Raw genomic sequence first — 26221 nt, forward strand, 5'->3', positions numbered from 1 at the left:
CGCAGCCACATAAAAGGGCATTTTAAACAAACAGGGAAATGGATTAAGGAGCTAATGCGGCTCACCTGTGCTTGTAAATTTGCCCGATCTGGTTTTATTTGTCCCCATTGACTGTGTTGGTCACTCGGTAAGCTCTCGCGAGCATGCGCGATCGCAGCGCGAGGGAACCCGGAAGCGGCGTCGGGTCACGTGTGCCGGTATAAAGCCGGCACCGGCAAGTGGCTCAACACGGAGAGATTTACCCAGCGCGCTGTTTATTTTGAGAGAGAGTTTGTTTGATGATTCTAAAGGAGTACTTTTCCCCGGTTGGATTATTCCTCATAGACACTAACAATTCACCTCTCGTTCCGTTGCTCGAGCTCCCGGATTTGTCATCTATACCGGTGAGGCCGAGCCAATCTCTCCCGTGCATCATTTCACACACTGCAATATCATTAACTCTGGACAATCATACACGCACTCACACACCCGCATACACCATACACATTGTTTCTATTTGTATATATTTTGTATATATTGGTTTTTGGTGCACCTTGTTTGTTTGTTTGTTTGTTTGTTGGTTTAATACACGTTGGTTTGGTTTATATATGGTTATTGTGTCGCGTCTTTACTTGTCCTGTCTTGATTGCGCAATACCGGAAGTGCAGTTTAAAAACCCGTATTTTGATTCTCGACCCCGTAGCAAAGTAACTAGTGGTTTAATTAAATCCAAGTGTTACAAGTTCACTACCAAATTTTGTTTTTCCCTCCCCCTTTTGTTTTTATTAAGTTTGATTTGGAAGGGTGTTCCTAAGTAAAGGGGTTTAAGATGGTGATTACTCAGTATGTGATTGTTATTTAAGATTTTCTCTAGGCAATAACAATGACAGTATTGGTTAACTCAGCATTAGGGTTGACAACCCTACACTGATTGAAACGCTTTAAAACGCGTCTTCAAAATTTTATGGACAGTTTCCTAGTTGACCTGCTTTGACTTTGGCTAGGTAGGATCCCAGCATGAAAAGAGAAGGTACGATGAGAGTCAGGCGCCTTTGAACCTAAGAATTCACGCTTCAACAATATATAACGTTTCTACGGTCCTCTGCTTTTGTGACTTTCACAGGTACAAACCCAGAACAGTAACGCTAATCAAACCAGAAGAGGAAACTGAGAAAGAGAGAAAAAAAGTGCGGAGTTTTCTCCTAATGTTAGGACACTTAACAGGTTGACCAAGTTAGTTAAACTGGGTGAGAAAAGTCCTGGAGGATAATAAGAAAACTTTTAAATCTAAATTTCAAATTAGGAATTATTGCTAATTGTCATGAACTAACCCGGATTGAACAGAAGACGTAGCGATTAGCGGTTAGCCCTTTGTAGCGTGGATGGTAAACCCAAACGCGGAAGCTAGTGAGTAGGCAGGATAACCACGCAAATTAGTCTAAGGACTCTCTCGGAGGGAGAGCAAGGGAAGAACACAAATTCAACCCGCGCCCTACAAACACACACTCGAATCAGAAAGTAAACCCAAGAAAGTGAGTACTCACGTAATGGCAGACGGATGATCTGAACCGACATGGGCGAAACTCAATGACTGAGCAATGTGAAGCGCCATCTTGGCTCCTTTTATGCTTCCTGTTTGTCGACCGTACTACTTCCGGGTCCTAGTACCGGTCGCAGAACGGGTGTGTGTGACAGTACCCCCCCGTCCAGGACCGACTCCTGATGGTCCTGGGGTGGAGGATACCCGACGACGGTAGTCCCTGATGAGTTCAGGGTCGAGAATAAACCGGGCCGGAATCCAAGATCGCTCTTCGGGACCGTAGCCTTCCCAGTCGACCAGGTACTGGGTGCCTCGGCCCCTAGGTCGCGAATCAAGGATCCGGCGTACGGTGTAAGCAGGGCCACCGTCAATGATCCGGGGAGGAGGAGCAGGGGGGGCGGGTGGAATCATGGGTGAAGTGGTGAAGGGTTTCAACTGAGAGGTGTGGAATACCGGATGGATTCGGAGCGCCGCAGGCAGCTGGAGCCGGTAGGTGACAGGATTGATCCGGAGGGTGATGTGATAGGGGCCGATGAATGTGGGTGAGAGTTTCCTAGTTTCTGTGTGGAGGTGAAGATTCTTAGTTGACAACCATACCTTGTCACCTACATTGTACAGTCGTCCCGGAGGGTGTCGGCGGCGATGTTGAATGGCGTAGCAGGCGTTGGCCTGTTGGATCGCGTGGTTGGCTTGTTGCCAGAGCCGCCGACACCGGCGGACCAACTGTTGGGCTGACGGTACGTCAACCTCCGGTTCCTGGTGTTCGAACATGGGAGGTTGGAAACCGTGGCATACTTCAAATGGGCTTAGGTTAGTGGCCGAGGAGGTGTGGAGGTTAAGCGATAGTTCCGCCCAGATGAGGTAGCGGGCCCAGGAGCGCTGACGGTCGGCGATGAAACATCTCAGGTAGCGCTCCAGTTGTTGGTTGGTCCACTCTGTCTGACCGTTGGTCTGGGGGTGATACCCAAAGGATAGACTGCAGGTAGAGTCGATCAGACGGCAGAAGGCCTTCCAGAACCGGGCAGTGAACTGGGGCCCCCTGTCCGAGACGATGTCTTTCGGGAACCCATGCAAGCGGACTACGTGTTCTAATATCAGCTTGGCTGTTTTTTTGGCTGACGGGAGTCCGGCGAGAGCCACCAGGTGCACAGCCTTGGAGAACCGATCGACGATGGTCAGGATGGTGTTCTTTCCCTCGGAGACCGGCAGGCCCGTGATGAAATCGACGGCTATGTGTGTCCAGGGCCAACGTGGAACGGGTAGTGGTTGGAGTTCCCCTGGCGTTGGCTGGTTATTGTCCTTGGCCCTGGCACACACAGGGCACGCCTGGACGAACTCGTCGACGTCCTTCTTCATCGATGGCCACCAGAAGGCGCGCTGAATGAATTGGAGGGTGCGACGAGTGCCCGGGTGTCCAGAGAGTGGCGATGAATGTCCCCACTGAAGAACCTCCACTCTCATGGGTTGTGGCATGTAGAGTCGTCCAGGTGGCACACCTGCCGGTTCGGGCTCCCCGGTCTGCGCCTGGCGAACTCTCGTCTCCAAATCCCAGTAGAGTGGTGCGATAATTTTTGATGCAGGAAGGACAGGCGCGGGGTCCGCCCGGGGGACGTCTTCCTCGTGTTGTCGGGAGAGAGCGTCTGCCTTGGTGTTCTTGGATCCCGGGCGGTAGGAAAGATGGAAATTGTAATGTTCAAAAAATAATGCCCACCGCGCCTGCCTGGGGTTGAGTTGTTTCATGTTTCGGATAGTAATGAGATTTTGGTGGTCGGTCCAGACAATGAACGGCTCCCTGACGCCCTGGAGCCAGTGACGCCATTCCTCCAAAGCCCACTTTATGGCCAACAGCTCGCGGTCCCCTACCCCGTATCGCTGCTGAGTGGAGTCAAACTTTTTGGAGAAGAAACTACACTGGTGTAGTTTCTGGTCTGGACCTCGTTGGGAGAGGACGGCCCCGGCGCCCGCATCCGAGGCATCCACCTCCACAACGAAAGGTTGGTTTGGATCTGGGTGAAGAAGGATTGGTGCGGTAGTGAATCGATGACACAGTTCGTGGAAGGCGGAGATGGCGGCCGGGTTAAGGGTGAAATGATGGGATGATGGGCGAGTCAGGGCGGTTAGGGGTGCTGCAACCGTACTGTAGTCCCGAATAAAGCGACGGTAGAAGTTCGCAAACCCGAGAAATCGCTGAAGCTGCTTGAGGGTCTTGGGTAGGGGCCAATGACGCACAGCTTCCAGCTTCTGCGGGTCCATGGCCACACCCTGGGGCGAGATGACAAAACCCAAGAACGTGGTGGAGCGCTCGTGAAAAGCGCACTTCTCCAACTTACAGTACAGTTGATGGACGGGCAATCTCTTTAGGACCGCCCTGACATGTTGGACATGTTCTTTGACTGTGCGTGAATAGATTAATATGTCATCTAGATAAACAAATACCCACCGCCCTAGCATGTCTCGGAGGACATCGTTGATGAACTGTTGGAAGGCGGCGGGTGCATTGCAGAGACCGAAGGGAATCACCAGACTCTCATAGTGTCCTGTAGGTGTAATGAAAGCCGTCTTCCACTCATCACCCTCTCTGATGCGCACCAAGTTGTAGGCGCTCTGAAGGTCCAACTTAGTAAAGATGGTGGCACCAGAGAGGGCGTCCAGGGCTGAGTTAGTAAGAGGCAAAGGGTGTCGATTCTTGATGGTGATGTTGTTGAGCCCCCGATAGTCGACACACGGGCGAAGTTCACCGCCCTTTTTTTCACAAAGAAGAACCCCGCGGCGGCGGGTGAGGAGGAGGGCCAGATGGTGCCTTGACGAAGGGCGTTAGCTACATACTCCTCCATCGCCTGCGTCTCTGTGGTGGATAGGGAGTAAAGGTGGCCGCGAGGTGGAACGGCACCCGGCTGAAGGTCTATGGCCAGGTCGTAAGGGCGATGAGGAGGCAGGTGTGTAGCACGCTTCTTACAAAATACTTCAGCCAGGTCCCGATATGTGGTGGGGATGGCGTTGGTGTCGACGTCGGGGGCCTCGGACTCCCTAGAACACGTCCCAGCCGGTGCCCGTAGACAGAGTTCGGTGCAGGTCGGCCCCCACTGTAATATCCTGTTCTGTGTCCAGGAGATGAGGGGGTCGTGTTGAAGGAGCCACGGATGTCCAAGGATGATGGGAGGTGATGAAATGGAGGTGAGGTGAAACTGGATTGATTCGTGATGCTGGTCGATGATGAGGGTGATGGGTTGAGTCTGAGCAGTAATGGGGCTGGATGAGAGGGGGCGACCGTCTACAGACGTAATCCGAACAGGCTGGGATAACGCCTCGATCTTTACCCCCAATTCTTTGGCATAGTTAGAGTCAATAAAGTTACCTGCAGCACCGGAATCGATGAACGCAGTACTTCGGACCCGTTTGTGACCAAGTTGGAGGTGTACCTGGGCCGTGAGACGAGAGACGCTGGAGGTCGTGGCAGAGAGGTGAAGATGGCCCGGTGAGCTGCTCCCATCGCTCACCGGGCCTGGGCGTTTCCCGGGCGACGAGGACATACGGCTCTGTGGTGCTCAGCTGATCCGCAATACGCACAGAGCCCCTCTCTGAAGCGCCGTTCTCGTTCTGCAGCGGTCAGGGAGGCGCGTCTTAGTTGCATGGGTTCCCCGGCTCCGGTGTTAACCACGGCAGGAGGTTGAGAACCAATGTGTTCAGACGTGATGGAAGTGGCTGGGTTCGATGGTCGTTGAGTGGTGGGCGCTCCGGCGAAGAGTAGCAAGCTCCCCGGTTAGCTTGTCGATTAGCTCAGCGTGCCGGTTCACCACATCGTAGAGGTGCGAGTGATCCGCTGGGTTTACCGCTCGTGGCTCAGTCATTCTGTCATGAACTAACCCGGATTGAACAGAAGACGTAACGATTAGCGGTTAGCCCTTTGTAGCGTGGATGGTAAACCCAAACGCGGAAGCTAGCGAGTAGGCAGGATAACCACGCGAATTAGTCTAAGGACTCTCTCGGAGGGAGAGCAAGGAAAGAACACAAATTCAACCCGCGCCCTACAAACACACACTCGAATCAGAAAGTAAACCCAAGAAAGTGAGTACTCACGTAATGGCAGACGGATGATCTGAACCGACATGGGCGAAACTCAATGACTGAGCAATGTGAAGCGCCATCTTGGCTCCTTTTATGCTTCCTGTTTGTCGACCGTACTACTTCCGGGTCCTAGTGCCGGTCGCAGAACGGGTGTGTGTGACACTAATTATTGAGCATAAATTTTATTAATTTTATTTTATTAACTCTATTGATCGTCTATCATTAAATTAGAGACCCGACTTTTAATTTATTACTTAATGAATTTTTTAAAATTTCAAACTAATAATGATAGTCGACGATCAATTTTGAAAGATGTTTATCATCAAAATCATATAATACGCATCATCACTGCTGTACGATGAACACTGAAACTGTAATAATTTGTAAAATTTAATTCAAGTTTTAGATTAAAACAATTAGACAATGATCAACATTCCACGATGACATCAAAATCAATGAAAGTAGTTTTGCTTAATCCATTAAGTATAGGTAAAGTAATGAAGAGGTAGTCAGAAGAGAAAAGGGAAAAAGACCCACTGGTGTGAGTTAAAGTTGGATGTGGAGAGGTTAGGTCACTAACAACTTTCGAACAGTGCATTCACCACTGAAAGATGCTACGTGCTAACCGCTAGCCTTCAATGCTACTAGCACAGATGCTACATGCACACAGGCTACAATGTAAACGCGCTAGGTTTGCTAACTGACGTAGCTCATGCTAGGCTTTGTTTACAATTGGTATTAGCGCGGACAAACTGCGCTTGCGCACTTAAAAGTTATTCCGAAAGAGGTTGTTTAGAGTTTCCGGGTCAGAGTCGCCACTATGGTTACATACACTTAAACGAGCATGCCAGTTCAACAGTTATGGGTGGTCAGTGAAAATGGCAGCGCATTTAACAATGAACAACCTGAACAACACTAGTTAGCTCTTTATAGCTGAATAACGTCAACTCCACTCGTTAAAGTAGGGCACACAAATTAGTTGTTACTAAATTTAACACAACAACGTTGCTGAGATCTCTGGGGATCTCAGCCCTTTGTCAGACAAACATACCGACATTAAACACAAAAAAAACGTGGCTTTTACCCGCACATTTTACTTGCACAGGCAGTTTTACTATTGAGACAAATTAGCTGCACAAAGGTGTGTGTGGTGTCGTGGAAATTAATTGAAGACTCAGGCTTGGGTTTTCAGAAGATAACGACCTTTATTTATCATGCAATAACGGCCGGGGGAGACTGCAGTGTCACACTGAACTCTGAACGCTTTTCGTTTAAATACACTCTGATACAATGGAGTATTCAGTATACAGTGATGTCCCACAACAGCTGGGTTTCTTTAAATTCCCCCGTTCTATGTATACCTCACCTTCCTGGGCAAGCACATTCCAGGAGGCCTTATATGGTTAGCTTTTGCACGTACGATTCCCCATCCTATGTATAGCTTGGATTCCTAGGCAAGCACTTCTCAAATTGACTACAGAAAATGACTATTATGTTCCAATGGGTACCTAAAAGTAAGTGAAATCACATAAAACCAAATAGTAATTACTACCATATATCCCCCCCTTTGGGACTTACAAGTCCCACATTAATTGGTCAATCTAGAGTGCAAATCCATGTGTTAGTCATCCTTACACTAATCTGGTGGTGTAAGGATCAAATCGCTGGATTTTATCAATAACCAACCTTTGTATTCGCACTTTAGGGGAGTATCAGCCAAACGTCTCTTTCCTTACTTTTGATGATTGGGACAAGAGTAAAAGACTGACCTCCATGACATTATACTTTCCATAACACAATAACATGACATACAGTACAATGCAATTAATACAGTGACTTTCTAGGATTACACTAGTTGGACAACGTTTACCATCTAAATAAAAAATTTATAAATTGAAATATGAAACCCACAGTACAACTTTAAAAGTTGATAGGATTTTAACCGCCTTGTCGTAATATACGAATCTTCAACCCAGATGCTTTGCACATCGTAGAGAGTAAGTTGGAGCCCACATGAGAGGTTACTAGCACTTCATTATGGACCGTGTCTTCCATCCTTTGCCATGGAGAATACGCATCAACATATGAATCAGTAAAGTCTCAGATTAAAGTTACATTTGGGTGGGTTAGGGATATTCTTGATGACTGTGTCCAAAAATTCATCTTTGTCTGTTGTTGCTAGAAAATGCTGTTAAGTTAAAAGTCTTTAATTAGATATAAATATCATTCATAACTTTAGACACAGTAAAGTCAACCATCAGCTGCTCCAATAAAATTTCTGTATCTGGAATTAAAGAGATCATTGTTTAGTGGCATTACACATTGTCATAAGTTGTTTACGGCTTGCTTCCTTCTCTGGCACTTTTCCTGTTGAGGGAATTAAATTAATTGTCACTGCTGCTGCTTTATCTGTGGAAGCATTATAGGTTTGGTTAAACAGAATTGCATTTATACCACATAGCGGACATGAATCATTGTCACATATAATCTGTACAACTGTTTTTCATGTCGGGTGCGTCAGGGGGAATACTGGTCAAAGTCAGTCAGTCAGTCTCATCTGTATCAAAAGTGGGATGCTGCTTTCAAGCAGATTCTCATACTTCTTTTGGAGTAGCGGAGTGTTTAATGCTGCGCAATTTGGTATCCAACTTGTGCCAATAGTTGGTTATTTCTCCAATTAGGATTTAATTTCTTTGCACTTTGCTACTATTTGCTGTTAGGTTCTCCTCTCTTTTTTTCTTATTTTCCGGTACTTGTTTTGGGGACTCTCGTGTAATGGTTCAAGTGATACCACGTGGTTTTGCCTTTCACTTGAATCACTGTTGGAGTGGCTGCCAGAACTTCGTAGGGTCCCTACCTCCTGATCTTGTGCCACCTCCTCTTTAACACTCACAGATAGACCTGGTCTCCTGGAGTGATGGGACATGGAGTGTCTTTTCCTTCCTCCGCCTCTTTGTTCTTTTCCTGCACATAGATTGCTTTATATATGGCAGTTAGTTTCATCGTATATAATCTGAGTTTCAATTGCAATTGTTTTAGTGGTGGGCCTTTATATGGCCCTCTACAGAATGTCACAGGCATAAATCGACTCGTTAGCATTTCATGCGGGTTTAAGTATGTATTTGTGTTAATTTGCATGCGAAAGCTCATTAATGCAAGAGGTAAAGTATCAACCTAGTTAAGGTTTGTACTAGCAAAAATATTGTTAAGCTTGACTTTGAGAGTGCTGTTTATTCTTTCTACCATACCCTGGGACTGTGAATGATAGACACATCCAAAATTTGTTTTATTCTCAACTGTTTGTTAACAGTGTTCTGAATGAACGCTGATCTATTATCTAAACTGATTTTTAACGGAATTTTAAACCTAGGCATCACTTCCCTTGTGAGGAATTTGATAACTGTTCTGGCCCCTTCATCTGCAGAAGGCATTGCTTCTACCTATCTACTAAATCTGTCTATTATTACAGGCATATACCTTTTGCCTCAAGCATACATTATCATTTCTATATAATCTGTAACCAAGTGCTTAAAGGGGTCATACAGGCCTACATGCACTTTTTTAAGCTGTTTGGACTGAACTGTGTGTTAGGAGAGTGTGTACACAACCACTCTATGATGATAAAGAGCCGCCCAGTGGTTTTCTTTTCATTTATTACAATAACACGCCCCTTCTGAAATCAGGCCAATCTCAAATGCCTTGCCGTGTGACGCCACACCACAAGAGGTCGTTCCTACACAAGTTGATTGACACTGGTGTTTTAGCAAAGACCCGCCCCGAGTGAGAAGAAGCTGTCGGCCATTGTTTTTCGCCGCTGGAGCAAAATGGCGCCTAAGCGAGTGTTGTGTACAGTTGTTTGGTGTAATAGCGAACACAGCAGTTGTCATTCACTACCTAGGGTTAGTGACCTAGGGTACCTACCTAGGGTTAGGTATCTGAGCCACTGAGGACGCAGTGGCTGAATTTAGTTTTTAAAGCTAACGTCCCCGCCGATCTACCTAAATGCGTTCATGTTTGCGATAATCATTTTTCACCAGACTGCTTTATAAACGCGGGTCAATACTAAGCAGGTTTTACTAAGAAGCTGCTCCTAAAAAATGGATCTGTACTAACGCTTCGTGTTCCTGCTTTATCTTCACCAGGCTCGGTGAGTGTGATTTATTTTACTATGACTCTTTGCAGATCGCCTTTTCTAATAATCACGATGAATGCAGAGTGTAAGTTAACTTATACTCTCATAGAACATGGTTATGGCTTCTTCTCTATGTAGATCCGTCTCTATATAATCCCTAATCGCTCGTTTATAATAAACAATGCATTAGGGTGATTGTCTAGTTGCAAACTGTGTACGTAGTCGGAAAACTATATTATGCTTACCTTTGTTACGTTAGATGGTTTATAACGATGTCTGTCGAAGATTAAGAAGTCATGTAAACACATCAGTAAACACATCGCGTCCGTATCTCTCTCAGTAAGCTTCTCCGGTTTTTGTTGTTGTTGCTCGCGGCAGCGCAACAGCCTGTTAATTCATGCCCATGCAGTGATGAGAAAGACAAATCGAGTCGATGCATGTCCATTCTTTTAATTTCTGCGTTGTCAAGCGATATTACAAACTTCCGCGTAGGTTCCGTACTTAAATCAAACCAAAAACGACTGAAGAAAACAGGCTCGGGCTCTATAATCCAGCGTTTTCCAGTTTGGACTGCATTACCCACAAAGCACTGCGTTGTGGGCAATGCTTTGTGGGTAATGCAGTCCAAAGCATTGCCCGCACTGGACTACACTTCCGTGGCTATACCCCACATGTGTTGTGAAGACACGCCCCACAGAACTGGGGGGGGGGCGGGCTCAGCAGAGGTCATGAGCATTTAAATTAGCATGTACTGAAACAGGTTGCTGAGAACAGAGCTAGTTTTTACCAGGTAAAATTAGTGTTTTTTTTTACACAATAATTTTGAATTTTTAATTAACGTTCATTTTTAATCACGTTTTCATTAGGACCCTAAAGATCATATTAACATTAAATGAAAAATATGATGTGTAGGACCTTTAAAAGATCCTTCTGGTACAGGTATATGACTAATGGATGTCGCTGTTCCTTTCTGACGTTATGCTTAGCACATATCTTACATGAAGCTAGAAACTCATCAACCATAGCATGCAGCTTGATTTTTTTCACAACCTCTTCTCTAGCACAATGGTCGAATCCACGAACATCTGAAATTAAAAGTGTTTAACAGTACTGTGGGTGCTATGATCAGACTTTCATGTGAATGCCAAATACCTTGTGCATCCTTCTGAACTCCCCTCTGGAGCTACATCGAGTGCTCGTATGGACCTGCTTGATGTTGAACCTGAATAATATCCTTCAACTTAGGCTGCGGTTCTAAGGACTATTGGCACCTGCACTGCCAGTTGACACTTTGATGCTTGCTTTGCTTCTAAGTCTGCTACGGTGTGTTGTTACCTTTACTGACGTAATAACCGTCTTGGTAGCATCCTAACAGACATTAGTTTACTTGGTTGCTCAACCTGCTGAATAAGAGTTCTGTCACTCCTTTTAACCCATCCTTACGTTCACACTGCTCTAAACAGATGACATACCCCATGCAGATAGGCTGTAACTGAGCAGAACATGGTTGTGAAGTGTGCTAAGATAAGATGCGTTTGAAGTCTTCTCCATCCTTCCTTATTACTGCATATTCGGTGTGACTTCCTCCATGGTCTCTAAAACTAGAACCATCGACAAAGTAAGTGACTTCTGCTTCAGCTATCGGTTTAGACTCAAGATCAGGCCGTAACCTAGTAAATGCTAATGAATTTGCCACACAATCATGAGACACTCCTTCATAGGCTAAAGGAATTAATTCAGCTGGGTTAACTGTGTCACATCTTTTTATAGTAATATTGGGATATGTAAGCAATGAAGAATATGCTAGAATGCGAGCTTGCGTAAGAACAAATTTCCCTTGTTCTATTAGTTCTACAACTTTATGATGGGTATAAATAGTTACTGGATAACCCATAGTCAATGTAAATGCTTTGTTATATGCATAATGTACTGCTGCAAGTCCCTGCTGATGGCATGGTGGGTACCCTTGTGCTACATTATCTAGCTTAGTGCTGTAGTAAGCTAGGGGCTGTTCTCTCCTTCCACTGCAGGTTTCCTGCATTAACCCAGCTGAGGCATATCCATCAGCTCGGTTAGCCACATACATAGAGAACATTTTGGTATAATCAGGTATACCTAAAGTAGGTGCTGTCTACTTTTCTTTTTGAGTGATTCAAATGCTCACCGTGCTAGTGTTCCATTTAACTGGAGCACTCAAATCTTGCAGTCCTTCTTCTCTCATTACGTTTTTACTGCATATTTCTCAATCCAGTTAGCATTGAAGCCTATTAAGCCTAGAAAGGTCATCAACTGTTTTACTGTTTGTGGCAATGGTGCTTTACTTATTCCTTCTAATTGAGTAGGCTCTATGGCTATCTATGAACCATGTGAAATTAGCCGCCCTAAATATTTAACTTAAGTTTGCAGTATTGTAGTTTAGCTTTAGACCCTTTATGACCTCCTTGTGCTAACTTACTGAGTCTCTTGAATGGAATCCCTATGGCATGTTTCTAATGATGACGAACATATTAAGCAATCATCCATAAACTGGAGCAGGTTACCGTCTATCATTAAATCTGCTAACTCAGCTTTTAAAACCTGATTAAATATATGCAGTGAGTGTTTGAATCTCCGTGGCATTTTTGGTACATATAATGTTTACCAGCATATGTAAATGCAAATAAATATCTACTCTCTTCTGCCACTGGAATACTGAAGAAGGCTGAACAAAGATAAATTACAGTAAAATATTTGGCTTCGGGTGGGACATTGGTTAGCAGTGTGTGGATCTGGAACATCTGCTGGATAATCCTCCACAAAATGGCATTTATTTTTACCTGGCTTGATAACCGGGAAAATTGGAGTATTAAAGCAAATGGTTGTTTCTTCTAGTCCCAATGTTTTTACCAGGTCTTTAATAGGATTTTTTTTATGCCAGCTTCTGCTTCAGGGCTCAAAAAATATTATCTTATTCTGGGCAATTTTACATTTGGTTTAAGTTGTACTTGAATCGGGCTGGCTGATTTAATTAGGTCTACATCTGTATCATGGCGAGACTATAAATCAGGTGGGATCTGACTCTCCATTTCCCTAAACAATTCATCTTCAACAGTCTCAACTACCTCAGATGCTGATGGCATTTATGTTTGTGATTTGTGGCTGACTATGTCATGCACACTCGGAACGCGACCGGCACTAGGACCCGGAAGTGAAGCGGTCGCGAACCAGGAAGTATAAAAAGGTAAACAAACCATAGCATCTTGCTCAGTCATTGAGTTTGGCCCATGTCTCGTCGGAATCGTTCGTCGAATCGTGAGTACTCACTTTATTGGTCTTGCTTTCTGATTGAGTGTGCATTTATAGGACGCGGGTTAGATTGTGTCTTTCCCTTGCTCCCCATTTGTTAGAGTCCTTAGATTAAAGAGCGTGATTATCCTGCCTACTCGTGTTCTTCCGCGTTTGGGTTTACCATTCACGCTACAAAGGGCTAACCGCTAAAGCTAAGTCTTCTGGTCACCTCAGGTTAGTTCTTGACAGAATGACTGAACCCTCCGCGGTGAACCCAGCGGATCATGCACGCCTCTGCGACGTGGTAGATCAGCACGCCGAGCTGATCAACAAGCTAACCGGGGAGATCGCTAATCTTCGCCTGGGCCTCCAAGACGTCGCGGCCTTGCGCCGCGAGGTCGCGGAGCTCCGGCAAGAGAACGCGGATCTCCGGGCGGCTGTGGATCGCGCGGTTAACGGGCCTCCCGTCGCGGCGGCCGCGGCGGCGCACCAACCCACCCCCCCTTCATCCGATGTATTTTTGCCGCTTCCGGATAAATGGGATGGCACGGACGGGAAGTGTAATGTGTTTTTAACAGCGCTTGATCTGGTGTTTGAGTTTAATGCCACCAGGTACTCCACCGATCGGCTACGCATCGCACTTCTGGTCTCGTTGCTATCCGGGCAGGCAGCTGAGTGGGCCACGGCAGTTCTCCGGGCGGATACAGACACTGTGCACTCATATAATGAGTTCACCCGCCAACTCCGACTCACCTTCGAACACCCAGCGGGCGAGGTGGAGACCGACACCAAGCTCTACCATCTGCGGCAGGGAGGATTGTCCGTGAGCCGGTACGCAGCTGAATTCCGGACCCTCGCTGTGCAGACCGACTGGGGAGATGCCGCGCTCCGGACATCTTTCTACGAGGGACTGGCTCCGCGCATAAAAGACGAGCTCGCCGGGCGAGAGCTTCCTGCCACCCTGGAGGGGATGATCCAGCTCACCCTCCGTATCGACCAGCGCATCCTCTCTCGCCCGAAGCCAGCCCCAAGGACCCTGCCGCCTGCACCCACCTTCTCTTACACCGCACCACGACCACCTACTGCTCTCACCGCTCCAACTACTGGATCTGTCGGATCTCCACCTCCTGCCGTGGTTGACACCGGAGCCGGGGAACCCATGCAACTAGGGCACGCCTCCCTGACCGTGACCGAACGCGAACGACAGTACAGAGAGGGGTTATGTGCCTAATGTGGGTCAGCGGCACATCACCGGGCGATCTGTCCAATTCGTCCGGGAAACGCCCAGCCCTCTCCACCTCTCCACCACGACCAACGCCACCATCTCACGTCTCACGGTCCAGATAACTCTCCAATTTGGCCACAAACGAGTTCGAAGTACTGCGTTCATCGATTCCGGTGCTGCTGGTAACTTCATTGACTCAACTTATGCCAAAGAATTGGGGATGAAGATCGAGGCATTATTCCAGCCGGTTCACATAACTTCAGTCGACGGTTGGCCCCTCTCATCCAGCCCTATCACTCACCAGACCCAACTCATCACCTTCATAATCGATCAACACCAGGAACAGCTCCAACTTCACCTCACCTCCATCTCATCTCCTCCCATCATCCTCGGCTACCCGTGGCTGCTGCAGCACGACCCCCTCATTACCTGGAACCAGAATCGTATCCTCCAGTGGGGACCGACCTGCACTGAACTTTGCCTACGGGCCCAGGCTGGGACGTGTTCCATGGAGTCCGAGGCCCCCGACGTCGACATCAACGCCATACCTCCCCCCTATCCTGACCTGGCTGGAGCTTTTTGCAAGAGAAGAGCCACCCATCTGCCACCCCATCGCCCTTATGACCTGGCGATAGAGCTTCAGCCGGGTTCCGTCCCTCCCCGCGGCCATCTCTACTCGCTGTCGGCCACTGAGACGCAGGCTATGGAGGAGTATGTCGCCAGCTCCCTTCGCAATGGGACTATCCGGCCATCTTCGTCGCCGGCAGCCGCGGGGTTCTTCTTCGTGAAGAAGAAAGGGGGCGAGCTTCGCCCATGCGTCGACTATCGGGGGCTAAACAAGATCACCATTAAAAACCGTCACCCATTGCCGCTTACCAACTCAGCCCTGGACGCCCTCCCTGGTGCCACCGTATTCACGAAGTTGAACCTCCGGAGCGCCTACAACTTGGTGCGCATCAGAGAGGGTGATGAGTGGAAGACGGCCTTCATCACTCCCACCGGACATTATGAGAGCCTGGTCATCCCATTTGGACTCTGTAACGCACCCTCGGCCCTTCAACAATTTATCAATGACGTCCTGAGAGACATGCTAGGCCGATGGGTGTTCGTCTACTTGGACTACATCCTCATATACTCGCACACCACTGAGGAACACATCCAGCATGTCCGGGCTGTTCTCAAGAGATTGCTCGCTCACCAACTGTACTGCAAGTTGGAAAAATGTGCTTTTCACCAGCACTCCACCACGTTCCTGGGTTTTGTTATCTCGCCCCAGGGTGTGGCCATGGACCCGCAGAAACTCGAAGCTGTTCGTCATTGGCCCCTACCCAAGACTCTCAAACAGCTTCAACGGTTTCTCGGGTTTGCGAACTTCTACCGTCGCTTTATCCGGGGCTACAGTACAGTTGCAGCACCACTAACCAGTCTGACCAGGCCCTCACCTCATCCTTTCCACCTCACTCCCACCGCCATTTTTGCATTTAAAGAACTTTGCCTCCGTTTCACCACTGCCCCTATTCTGCTTCACCCAGATGCCAACCAACCGTTCGTTGTGGGAGAGAACAGCGCCCACATCCGATGCTGTTCTCTCCCAGCGAGGTCCAGACCAGAAGCTACATCCTTGTGGCTTCTTCTCCAAGAAATTTAATCCCACTCAGCAGCGATACGGAGTAGGGGACCGCGAGCTGTTGGGCATAAAGTGGGTCTCCAGGGCTCCAGTGAGCCGTTCATCATCTGGACGGATCACCAAAACCTCATCACCATCAGAAACCTCAAACAACTCAACCCACGGCAGGCACGGTGGGCACTATTCTTTGAACAATTCGACTTCCATCTGTCATACCGCCCGGAGTCCAAAAACACCAAGGCTGACGCCCTTTCCCGACAACAGGGGGAGGACGCCTCCCGGGCTGACTGTCATACCCCCGTCACGTGTAATTGCACCCATCCGTTGGGACTTGGAAACAAGGGTACGCCAGGCTCAGGCTGCGGAGACCGAACCGGCAGGTGTGCCGCCTGGACGACTCTACGTTCCCCAAACCTTAAGATCGGAGGCCCTACAATGGGGGCACTCCTCGCCCGTCGCTGGACACCCCGGGAACCGAAGGACCTGGCTCTTCATAAAACGGGCGTTCTGGTGGCCCTCCATGAAAAAGGACATAGAGGAGTTCGTTCAGGCGTGCCCGGTGTGTGCCAGGGCCAAGGACCCAAACCGACCCACCCCCGGAGAGCTGCAACCACTTCCCATTCCTCGCTGGTCCTGGACGCACATCGCCCTGGACTTCATCTCGGGCCTGCCGGTTTCCGAAGGGAAAAAGACCATCCTCACGATAGTTGACCGGTTCTCCAAAGCAGTACACCTGGTGGCCCTCTCCAGACTCCCATCAGCTAAGGACACCGCCGAGCTGATACTGGAACACGTAGTCCGCCTGCATGGGTTCCCCAAAGACATCGTCTCGGACAGGGGGCCCAAGTTCACCGCCCAGTTCTGGAAGGCCTTCTGCCGTCTGATCGATTCCACTGTCATCTGGCTACCATCCCCAGACTAACGGTCAGATGGAACGGACCAACCAACAGCTGGAGCGCTACCTGAGGTGTTTTGTGTCTGATCGCCAGCGCTCCTGGGCCCGCTACCTCACATGGGCAGAGCTATCTCACAATCTCCACGTCTCCTCTGCCACGAATCTAAGCCCATTTGAGGTATGCTATGGTTTCCAACCTCCGATGTTCGACCACCAAGAACCGGAGGTTGACGTACCATCAGCTGCCTGCGGCGCTCCAGATCCACCCAGTATTCCACGTTTCTCAACTGAAACCCTTCATCACTTTACCGATGGTTCCACCCACCCCCCCCCTGCTCCTCCTCCCCGCATCATTGATGGCGGTCCCGCGTACACCGTGCGACGGATCCTTGATTCGCGCCCTCGGGGCAGAGGCACCCAATATCTGGTCGATTGGGAAGGCTACGGCCCCGAGGAGTGATCTTGGGTTCCAGCACGGTTCATCCTCGACCCCGAGCTCATCCGGGACTACCGTCACAGGGTATCCTCCACCTCAGGACCGTCTGGAGCCGGTCCTGGACAGGGGGGTACTGTCATGCACACTCGGAACGCGACCGGCACTAGGACCCGGAAGTGAAGTGGTCGCGAACCAGGAAGTATAAAAAGGTAAACAAACCATAGCATCTTGCTCAGTCATTGAGTTTGGCCCATGTCTCGTCGGAATCGTTCGTCGAATCGTGAGTACTCACTTTATTGGTCTTGCTTTCTGATTGAGTGTGCATTTATAGGACGCGGGTTAGATTGTGTCTTTCCCTTGCTCCCCATTTGTGAGAGTCCTTAGATTAAAGAGCGTGATTATCCTGCCTACTCGTGTTCTTCCGCGTTTGGGTTTACCATTCACGCTACAAAGGGCAAACCGCTAAAGCTAAGTCTTCTGGTCACCTCAGGTTAGTTCTTGACAGACTACAACTTTTTAAGCAATACCAATCAAGTTATTACCACACAAGATTTTGATACAGGTTTTCATGTGCAGAATAAAAATCAACAGGTTTATGGTTGACTTCCACTGGACTTTTTTAGCTTCCTTCATCCTTGGTTGTAAGTCCTTTGATCTGCCATTTTGTCCTACATATAATGTCACCTGAGGAACAGAATCAGTTACATTAAACCACCTCTTCCCAAAATCACTCATCTACACTGATTGCTGCTCCTTGCCGACCTATGATGATGTACTGTGTAACTAATTTGCTCTTTTGTTTCTTCCTGCCATGTTTGTTTTAAGTCAGTGTCCTTAGTTGAGTCATACATCATTGTGCAGTGAAAAGCAGCAGTGGGTACCTCCAGGATTTGTGATTTAATGAATCTTCCCCACTTATTAATTATTTGACTTAACTCCCTCTCTAGCTCCCCTATCCAATACACATTTACTTGTGGTTCTGCCATTGCCATTTGATTTTAATACTTTTCATGTCAACATACACCTTTTGGAGAACACCATATTTGAAGTCCTAATTTACATAATGCATCTCTGCCTAATTAATTAACTGGTGTCTGACACAATCCTAATACAGATATGGTTACACTTATTGTTAATTGTAGACGGACTTGAGCGGGCATCTCTTAAATTTAAGCAGGTATAAACTGCTCCTGTTTCAACTAACATGGGTGTATTTTTCCCATCTACCTCAATGTGTAACCTGGGTTCTTGTTCAGCATTAGTTATTAAACTACTGTAGCTAACTGATTCTCCCCTGTAGGACTCTCTGGGCACCCCTAATACCCCTGTTTTAGATTCCCCCCATGGGTTTATTGGGCCTTGAACTTGATTTCGAGGGGGTTGTTGCAACTCCCCTCCCATCACACCCCTCGGGGGCTGGGCCCTGGATGTGTTAGGCAAATTGATCGGTTATGTCCGGCCTGTCCACACCTCCAACATACTCCGGGGGCAAAGGTTCACATGAGTGTCAGGTTCAGGCATCTGGTGTGAGCTTGGGAAGTGCTGCTGATGCTGCCGTTGCTGTGACTGCTGCTGGCTGGATCATCAGTAAAGGGTTTGGGCCTCTCACAGACATTTGCCCTGCTTTTTTTGTTACCAGGGTAACTTGGACTTTTCCTTTATTTCTCTTTATCAGCTCCTCGAGCTGTAACTGAGCCAGTTTTCTGTACAGTTCATGTTCTTGAGTTCTTAACTTCTGCTCGTCTTCTATTTTGTTCAACAGCATGTGGGACGTGATCACAGAACTCTTTGTATGATTTAGAGATTAAGCCGACCACATCTTCCAGTTTAGTTTTCATCGGTTGAGGCATGGCATTTCCTACAGTGTATCTGAATAGTGTAGACAACAGTGCATCTCCCTCAGGATCACTTTTCAGTTTCTTGCTCCACCTCTTTAACTGCTTCTGAATGTACAGTTTTGGGTTTTCAGTCTCTTGCATTCATAGTTCCCACAGACAGAAGCTTGCCTGAGGTCTCCTTTTCTAAGATCTTAATCCATTTCCCTGCCTCTTCGAGAATGTTAGGGAGGCAGTTGAAAAGTCCCTTGAGATCTTGAGTTGCCCACGGTACATAATATCTCCGTGCACCTTTAATTAAAATTGGGAGTTGTGGAGCTAGGTGCCTAAGTCTCCCAGTATTCCTTCCCTGTTTCCCACTGCCCATATTAAATGACAAATCCTTTTCACCATCATCCTCTCCACTGTACAAAGATCTATGCCGATTCCTTAGTGTTGTATCCATTTTACTTCTTACTTGTCTGGGTGTTATAGTGCCTTTGTCTAACCTCTCTTCACTTGCTTCCCATATACCTTTTTTTACTTTCTGTAGATCTGCCCTTATCTCCTTATAACAATCTAACAGTGTGCTTTCTTCTCTATCCATTTTCCTATCCTTCCTCTTTCTTCTGTATCAACTCCTCTCCTTCTTTCTTAAATAGAGCTAGGACTTCTCACTCCTGCTGTCTCTTTAACCCTCTTTGGACACATTTTTCTTCTTTTGCCGCTGTCTTATCATTTTTCCACAGTTTCTTTATCCATACACTGCCACATCAAATGCTCCCTCCTTTGGACATTTTGTAATTATCTCTTTAGTTCTTTTTTGTCATTTATTTGCAATCTTAGTTATGATCTTTCCACAACTTAGATATTCTTGCTTTATTTTCTGATTGTGTACTTACTTAATGACTAAATTTACTTACAACATACAATGTTGTATAATCACAGAATTATCTTCCTTTCTTTAACAAAACTCAACAATGATTACCACCCTCTAATATACAATATTTCACTATAGTACTTGCCAGCCTGTGCAGTCTATTTTTAAACACAGTGAATACTTTTATCTATAACCAATTAATGCCACAGTATTAATATTGGTTCAGACACATTTACCACTCCTGTCACACAGTGCTATGTGTGGGATTTAGATGAGGTATATCTGCAGAAGTGAATGCTTTGGAAAATGTTTTTAATAAAGGAAACAGAACATGAGCAAAGCTAACGTAACCAGAGCTAAACCAACCAGCAGCTGAACTAAATAAGGAGCTTAACCTACACAAGAACCTAAATATAACATGAACTAACAAGACTAGGAGAGAAACATACAATTCTAAACATAAGAGCTAACCATAACTTATAAGAGCTAACCAGAACAGACTTTATCCAGAAACAAAGAGAATGACACTAGAACAACCTAAAACATGAATCATAACATTCAATCAGTTTAAGCAGCTTAATTGAATAGCATAGGAACAATAGAAAAGGCATGAAACAGACAGACACAGAGAAAATTCAACAACCAATTAAATAACCAACACTTAAACACAACAGATACCCAACAACTAGAACACAATGTTATTTATAATCGACTGATTAAATACCTCAGCTCAGGTGAGCGCTCACCCGACCAAGGTACATTCTAAGAAATTAAGTTTAGAACCGAAGAAACACAAAAGAAACCCAAACTTACAAAATGGAGTCCGGACGCATGGCACCTTCTGATGTTAACCGCGACAACTCCACAATATTTCTTTATTCATAGAACAGTGACAACTCAACTGTATTTCTTTATTTATATATTTATACTTCGTACTTTGTCCCTGTTTTCTCTAGAAAATAGGGCCAATTCATCCATACTTGTCTCTTATATTCTAATAAGGGCTCATTACTTTCTTTATTATTTTTACTTTTCTTTTCCTTTTTTCATTTATTTTATTTAATTTTTATTCATTTATTTACTATTTTTTTTTATATATTATAATTTTTTAATAAGGCCTTCATACACACAGGCGTCTCAGGTCTGGCAGCAGCTGTCCCCCCTCAGCTCCGGGGTCAAGCCCTGTTTACTGGACACAGCTTATAATATTACTAAACCAGAATCTCTCTCTCTCTCTCTCTCTCTCTCTCTCTCTCTCTCACAGGCACACAAAGATCTCCCTTGCATTCAGACAGTTTTAGACCAACACAACATCAATTAGACACAACCAATTGCAATTGCCTTTAACTTTATGGCACACAGCGGTGCTCCTCATAAGAAGTTATTAATATTAATTGATATACATCTGTATATTGCTCATAAAAAGATATCTATATAAAATTTCACCACCAGCCTCATACAATAATTTTTCGGTGGCTACACATTATCGACATACATCTGTACGCTCCTCATAAAAAGTTAATTATAAATATTTAGCTGCTGTGTACCCTTACACAAGCAGTATAACTAATTAAGCGCAATTCCTTAATAACTGCTTCTTCCCCATTGCCATCCAATCTAGGCCCTCTTGACAATGCACTCAAAAAAATAACTTGTTGAATGAACGTAATTAAATTATGGAAAGAATTTCCACCTGATTTAATGGCTTTCTTTCAGCATTAAGCTTTTGTTGGCCCAACTTAATGTTCTTAGGTTCAGTCAAATTAATTTTATTAGGTTCATTTAACTTATTTACTACAGCTGCGTCCAACATAATTTACTACTGTTAACATAAATGAATAGCGTTGGTACAACACATTTTTCAGTTGTAAATTAAGTTGATCCAACTCAAGTAAATTTAAATTTCAAGCCCTGGTCAACGGAATTCTGTGAAGGAAAGAAGCACAAGACAAACGGGATAAAACAGAGATTTTTATTTTACACCAGCAGCAACTTACAAAGGAAGTCTCAATTAAAAAAGATGTACAAAACATAAAACACCACAAATAAGTATCGATCATAGAAAAACAATTAAACACCAACAGAAACGTTTTGTACTTTATAACTGTTCATTATGAATTTTATATATGACCATTAGAGACGGTTGGTCAGGAAACTCCTGAAGTCAGATGCAGACAGGACACTTTCACTCACAAACTCCTGTGAAAAAATACAGAGATAGATTCTATTAAAATTCATGATACTTAATTTATCAAATGAACAATATTTATACTTTCTTCCTCTCGCTTCACAACTCATGAGAACAGACCGAAACCAGAACCGAACCGCAGATTAAGCACGCGCATTTAACCGTCGGTATTTTAAGTGTGATTAAAAATACAAGAAATAGCTTAAACCAAAATAACGTGACTAAACATCGCTAAACAGCAGGTGACATTTATGTTCAGTATTTTGTTTCTATTTAGAAAGAAGAGAATTAATTCCTGCTTACCTTTTCCACACGCCCGCCAAACGTTTGTCTTCTCAACACGCTGTGTTCTCTTCTCACGATATCTTCTCGCGATGTTTGATCTGATATTTCCGACAAGATCTCTTTGGTTTATCTCAACATGATTAAATCTAATACATGTTAAGTTGTTGAATTTCATGTAAATACAACATAATTTATTCATGTTCATATTGGAAACATGAAATTATTATGTCCAAAACACATATTACATTTTAGTACATGTAACTGGTAGCCAGGTTCATTTTTTTGAGTGTGGGTACAGATTAATACCGAGCCACTCTCTCTCTTAAACACAAATAGATGCTCAAATGCGCTCTCTCATACCTGCCTTGTCATGCTGCCATCTAATCAAAGCCCTCTTGACAACATAACAGACCAATGCAATGCTTATTTTATCAATTTACTATCAGTATAACCGTTAGTAAGCTGATGCATGCATTCTTTCCTGAAAACAAAGCCCATCCAAAACTACTTTAATTTGGAGAGGTCTTTAAAGGCATTCTTACCGACACGGGTGATTCCAGCGAACAACACAAACTAAGTACATAAGCAAAAGGTGCTTACCTTTGTACGTGGCCACATGTTTGTGCTGCTCGCTAAGGAAGCCCATGCTGATCAGTCACCTTTGCCCCTTTTCCACCCTGCTCGCAGCGCCAAGATGTCGTGAAAATTAATTGAAGACTCAGGCTTGGGTTTTCAGAAGATAACGACCTTTATTTATCATGCAATAACGGCCGGGGGAGACTGCAGTGTCACACTGAACTTTGAACGCTTTTCGTTTAAATACACTCTAAAACAATGGAGTATTCAGTATACAGTGATGTCCCACAACAGCTGGGTTTCTTTAAATTCCCCCGTTCTATGTATACCTCACCTTCCTGGGCAAGCGCATTCCAGGAGGCCTTATATGGTTAGCTTTTGCACATACGATTCCCCATCCTAATGTATAGCTTGGATTCCTAGGCAAGCACTTCTCAAATTGACTACAGAAAATGACTATTATATTCCAATGGGTACCTAAAAGTAAGTGAAATCACATAAAACCAAATAGAAATTACTACCATAGTGGCAGGGTTTCTTCGCTGCCTACACACTAAGAATTACAAACAGGGTTTTTTCGCTGTTTGTTACACACTAATTTGACTTTAGGGTTTGTGCAAATTAGCTGCACAAAAATGCGTGGCAGGGTTTCTTCGCTGCTTACACACTTACAATTAAAAACAGGGTTTCTTCACTGTTTTTATGATAATATAAGGCCTTCAAAAGATGATAAGAGAACCATCGCTCAAATTAATCTTTATCGCGGTGAAGGAGTTTTTGATAATAATAAAATGTAAAAAGATTTTTTCGTCTTTACAGTACAAGTTTAATATTATAAGCTGCAGTTTACTTTAACACATGAAAAGAACCTATATGAGGATATATGCGCATATATGAAACCTATATGCAGTATATATGCGCATATATCCTCACATATATGAGGATATATGCGCATATATCCTAACCTATATGCAGTATATATGCATATATATGATAATATATATGGCGCATATATCCTAACCTATATGCAGTATATATGCATATATATGATAATATATATGCTGCATATAGGCAAAATTGAGGTGCATATATGTGCATATACAGGCCATATAGGTCTCCTGTATTCCTTCTTTATATCCACATATAAGCCCTATATGTACATACAAGATATGTCTCCTATATAGCTCATGGCAGGATCTGGTCATTTTAGGTCATATCTCACTTTGGCAACTGTCATACATGATGCCTAGCTCATATTTTCTATTATCAAGGCAATAACTAAGAACTAACAAAAAAAATGCAAAAAACTTATGTGCGAACACGTGAAATTGGTATCACATGTAATTGGCATGTTATGGAACTATAGTTATACAAATTTTAGAATTTCTGTTACACTTCATTATCTGCTAATGACCCGAGGCAAGACACGCCCACACGCCAATCACATGGAAATCAGTCAGGGTAATTTACATACTAGGCCACGCCCCCGGATACCGGCATGAAAAACACACACACAAAGACAGGCTTGAGTTTACACACAGATTCAGTTTTCTTCCCCGTTTGGAGGATGACACGCACTACTACGCATCCAAGGAAACTCTTCAGAATGTTCTGGACAGTGGGAGGAGTTTACATTTACCTCAGAAGAAGACTGTGTGGCTCTGACGACTCACGGGAGCATTTTGAAGAGAGAATAGATCCAACGGAGGACACACTGGGTAAGTTATTAAGTCTTATATAACTCTTATTCTGATAATATTAAACTAATATTAGTAAATATTTTCCTCACTTCAGCTAGCTCTTGTCAGCTTGTGTGACACATTGGCTTTCAATGCCATTTACATAGTTTAGGTAAATCATGCTAACATGCTGCCTTACTGTATGTAGCACAAACATGATATTTCCCGGTGGCTAAGCTAATGCCTTAACACTAGAAGCGCTGAGCAGTGGTCATTTGACCGCAATGGGGTGAAAAAAAAAATACTTTACACTCGATCAAATTCCAGGACCCTCCTTCCATGACTTTTCCTAGATTTGTGAGCTTAATCACCCTGTATGCTTACATTTTCAAAATCGCACCAGTAAAAGCCAGTATAAAGCTATTTTGCTCTTATTTACGTGAAATCGCTGACAGCTGCGCGCCGGTCATGCCGTTTCCTGCCTTTTCCAACCTGCGATTCTCATTTCTCTCAGCAGATGGCGCAAGGAATCGCGCATACTATCTATGCGTCATTCAGTGTGTATATGTAACTGTCTCAGGTTTCATTCCATATATGCACTTTATATATATTTAGAGGATTTAGCTTTACTTTATTTTATAACGTTTCGAGAAAATTCATTAGTTTGTTCATTGTTTAAAATTTTTTGTTGCAATTATCTCTAAAAAATGCAATGACCCATCCTGAGGATATAAAGCTTAATTAATGTGTTTGAATAAATCAGATCTACCACAGCAGATAATAAACTATGCTATGTCATAACCGAAGCAAACACCATGATTATGCCTCGTTTCGTTCAGCGGGAACGTGGTTCACTTGGCCGCGGTGTATTATAAACCTGCGGAATGTTTCACTGTTTATGCCCACATAAGATTCATGTAATAAAAGCGAGTGAAATGTGGAAGTGGCCACTCAATAAGAACTAAATCAAAGATTTCGGTAACTACACTGAGTGTATAGTGACACTAAACAGCTGAACAACTTTATCGTTTACCTCTGAGAAAAAAAGCTGTATTTTGTTTGTTTGCATTTAAAATTTTTATAACAGTACAAGCAGACACACACACACACACACACCTCCCTTGAGCCCTCGGTAAACATCCAATCACCGTCGGTATGCAAATGAGTCAAGACGTAGCCTAACGTGGTGTCGCGTCAGATTTCAGCGGTCACGGAGTGGAAAGACTTTGAAGCAGTTGCAGCGTTTTTTCAGCTACAACAAGCACAGCGATGAGTCAACGTTGTTTCACTGGTTATGACATACTGACACTAAACAGCTGAACAACTTCACTTTTTTGAGAAAAATAGGTGTATTTTGTTTGTTTATATATAGAATTTTAATAAGAGTACAAGAGTACAAGAAAGTAACAGCTTGGCCTGTGTAGTTAGCGCACTTGTAGAGAATAAATAAATGAATAACACTTTCATATCCCCTCTCAAGAGAGTGCCATAGTCTATTGTTAGTTTTAATGATTTGGCTGAAACTAATTATTCAATTCAATTCAATTCAATTTTATTTGTATAGCGCTTTTAGCAATTTTCATTGCCGCAAAGCAGCTTTACACAATCAAAATAATTATTTAAGTTTGTATGA

General features: G+C 44.8%; 1 protein-coding gene across 1 annotated transcript in view; it reads right to left on the reverse strand.

Moving 5' to 3' along the window:
- The window catches only part of LOC128520493 (NACHT, LRR and PYD domains-containing protein 14-like), a 550151-nt gene that overhangs the window by 429441 nt on the left and 94489 nt on the right, over positions 1 to 26221 (reverse strand). The gene's annotated exons all lie outside the window — the stretch shown is intronic.

Source organism: Clarias gariepinus, chromosome 4 (assembly GCF_024256425.1).
Source record: "Clarias gariepinus isolate MV-2021 ecotype Netherlands chromosome 4, CGAR_prim_01v2, whole genome shotgun sequence".
Classification (NCBI taxonomy): domain Eukaryota; kingdom Metazoa; phylum Chordata; class Actinopteri; order Siluriformes; family Clariidae; genus Clarias; species Clarias gariepinus.